Raw genomic sequence first — 3,609 nt, 5'->3', positions numbered from 1 at the left:
TGTTTACATTATTACAGGGGTTGTGAAAATTAAATGTTCCTTAACTGGTGTTTAAACACTTAGTATTTGGAACTATTACAGCTGAGATTATACACGATTTATACAGAAATATGTTGTTCTTTGTTTACACAGGAACTGAACATTGCTGTTCATTGATTGGGAAAGCAGTGGATTGCCTCCTGGTGAAAGTGTTGGTGTTAATGTTCCTATTGTGGAATGTCCACTTACAGCAGAGCAGCTTGCAGCACTAAAGGACACAGTGGATCCAAGATCACCATCACAATCCCATGGGATAGACATTTACATGGCTGCAGTGCAGTTTTGCCAGTCACTTGAGTAATGACACATTGAGTAGACACATGGAGTTCTGGAACTGAATTTAAATTTATTTGACAGAAAACCTGTAACATTATTGCATGGAAGTTTCCAAAGTCTCAAAAATAAAACTGCAATACTACATGAACGTGTGCATAGATGAACTGCATCAAAATTATTGAACAACAAGTCCAAACAATGCAGGGCAAACTGTGGGACTGTAACTTCATTTGTAGACATGGTGTCTGTATTAGATTTCACATAACTCCTGAATATAACCGCAATTTACAGCAAGTTCTCTGTCTTGATCTTCCTTGTCCATCCTCAAATCCATGGTCATCAAGAGGGGCTTTCTCATCTCATGTTGGAGAATTATTTCCTTTGTGTATAAGGATGCTGCTTTATTTTTTATCTGGTTCAGTCTTCCAATCTGCAAAGAAAACAAAAAAAAAAAAAGAAGCAACATGTTAACAGTTCAGCTGAAGCTAATTGTGTATTCTATTTCAGTTTTACATCTCAGAAATGTATTATGCTTATCAGTTCCAAAAAAAAATGTAAAAATGCTTGTGGCATCATCTGCATCAAATGATCATCTGCATTTAAATGATGTGTCACAGACACAGAAACTGGATGGTTCTTCCATAGACACATTAAACTCCAGAGGTTGCATGCTTACACTGTAATATACAAACTTAATTAACGTGCAATAACGGAACAAAATTCCTTTTTGAATAGATAACTTCAAGAGTTCTAAATGAATTGAACATTCATAATTTGAACATAAAACACAATATTCACAATTGTATAGTGAAGAAGTGAAGAAGACCTGTGGCAATCTTAACAGCACAAAGAAAGTACAAAAAACAACAATAAATTTTTTTTATTATAATAAGATTTACTGAAAATATGTTGTGCGATTTTCCTTACCTGTCACCTGTGCAAAAACTTGCATGAATCTTTATCACATCAAAAGGCATTTTCTTTTGACAAATGGGGCAAGTTTCCTAGAGGGAACAATATAAAAACAATATAATGTAAATTATTTTCTTTCATGTTGTTTCAAGCATTTATTAGTTTTTTAATGTGGTTTTAAAATTATACATATGCAAAGAATGAGTGGAGTTACGTAAAGAACTCCTTTGAAACCCTGGGTTGCTGCTTTCAAATGTTTGGCACTGTACCCACTCTCATCGGGTGGGATAAGTGTAAGCTTCCGGGAGCCCCATCCACCTTAAGAAAAATTACACAAAATACAGAAAAACACAATGTATTATTGGATTTCATTCCTTTTATTTTGTTATGCCAGGATTCATGTTTTAAGCTTGACACAAAGGTATTTAATTACATAAAATATGAAATATGGTATTAGTGATAATGTAAAAATTCAGAAATGTATTTGATTTTACTTATTTATTTATTTTCATTGCAATGTATCACTATGTTCCTGATGATTACCTGAAGACTTATAGACAAGCCAACCCCCCTTTACATCCTGAAATCAGCTCCTTCAGTTGGGCACATACCTTACAATGTAAATAACACTGTCAGTATAGCAAACCATGTAAAAATTAAATGCCCAACAGTTACCAGTGCAACACTGGTACAAAAAGCTTATAGTGTTACATTATAGCAATGTGCTTAAGAGCACCTTAGCACCCATGTTCCACATACAGAGTTACTAATGAATTAAGCTCTGTTACATTAGAAAAAGATCATTTTAAAAGATACAGGAGAGACGTCACACATACTTACTTCATCATAAGTTGCATTTTCAACCATTTGCATTGTCCTTCACCCAACCCAGCTTGCATATGTACCAGTTGCTCACTCTCCTCAGGTGTTCGCTCATATTGGTGAGGAAGCAGATAAAAGTTAACAGGCAATATTTTTGCGGGTTTGCTAGGGGGCATTGACAGCATTCGCCTTTTACCCCGTCCTTTGCTGAAAAACCCGGGAAATGATCTGTTGGCAAAACAAAAAGCAAAATAATAACCATCAAATAATATCATGATGGCTTATGTCAGTATTAAAAAAAATGTGGTTGCAAAACCTGGTCATCTCAGTTTGAATGGTGGCCCTCTGCTGAACAGTGTGCTGCCTATGGAGGCTGAATTATGAAATTAATTTAATGAAAGTATTTTAATAAAACTATGTATGCACAAATACATATACATAACAGGGATTTCCTTTACCACACTATCCTTACTATCTATCCTTTCCACAATAATAAATAAAAATACACAAAAAAAATACACTGACTGGGACCAGCTGCACTGCTTGAGGTCAGCAAAGACAACAAGTGCCTGGCTGATCTGACAACTTCGCTGTCCTGTAAAAACAGTTTAAGCAAAATATATATATATTTATATTTATTTTTATATATAGCTACAAACTAATGATGTGTATCTAAAAACAATATCGTTAGTAGGACATAAATTGAATTGGTTACTGAATCATTAAATAAGCCAATGATTCAGTAACCCGTTCATAAAGACAGTCACTTGCCTCGTTGCAGTAGTGTTGATATTCGGGAAACGTCTAAAATGTTGTTTACCTAAATAATATAGTCTGATCATGAGGAATATTGGCAAATTCCTTGGCTCGATCGGTGCATCTCTACTAATAACATTTATATATTTGTTTTATTTGTATGATATAAGCGAAAATGAACGATATAGCTACTTTAATCGTGCCTGCAAGCTACACATATATCTAAATGATTATTCACAATGTTAAAGTCTTCAACTCAAAACACAGCTTACAATCATCATCGAGTGACCTTATATCCAAGTTGGATCTGATGTGGATTCCAATCAAGGAAATAAATGAAGCACTAACGGAGTTATTGTATTAACACAGGACACGAGCGGTGTGACGCGTCATGACAGAAGACAGTAGAACCTGATGATTAAAATCAGGGATAATGTCTACACTGAATGCGAAATTCCCAACAGCAAACGGATTCCCTGTTCTATTTCTAAGCTCTTTACAACGGCCGCTTTGTCACTTAAAAGTTATTGCGGCGTGTTCGCGTTCTATATAGACACGGTGGTATGCTAATCCCTTTTATCAAATATACAAACACCAGAGACCGCTCAGATAATGTTTCACACGCTGGGAACGCTAACACAATATATAATTATAAACCATAAATGCTTAAAAATCACTTACCTCTGGGCGATTCATGATCACGCAGAAGAATGGTCACCTCCTGAGCAGCTCTGTAATTGACCAAAATGCTTCGCTCGACTTTTCGGAGATCATCTACGCCTCCCTGTGAATGACCTCTGACCT

General features: G+C 35.5%; 1 long non-coding RNA gene across 1 annotated transcript; it reads right to left on the bottom strand.

The window, feature by feature from the left end:
- Nucleotides 1–1,226: 1,226 nt before the first annotated feature.
- Nucleotides 1,227–1,806, bottom strand: LOC114774402 (uncharacterized). Its single transcript, XR_003744813.1, has 3 exons — nt 1,771–1,806; nt 1,442–1,545; nt 1,227–1,319 (listed from the first exon to the last, which is right to left on the bottom strand). It is a non-coding gene; the product is annotated as an uncharacterized LOC114774402 (long non-coding RNA).
- Between the last annotated feature and the right edge of the window lie 1,803 nt (nt 1,807–3,609).

Source organism: Denticeps clupeoides, unplaced genomic scaffold, assembly GCF_900700375.1.
Source record: "Denticeps clupeoides unplaced genomic scaffold, fDenClu1.1, whole genome shotgun sequence".
Lineage (NCBI taxonomy): Eukaryota > Metazoa > Chordata > Actinopteri > Clupeiformes > Denticipitidae > Denticeps > Denticeps clupeoides.
Note: the sequence above shows the minus strand (reverse complement) of the source record. Positions and strands in the feature narration are given on the sequence as shown.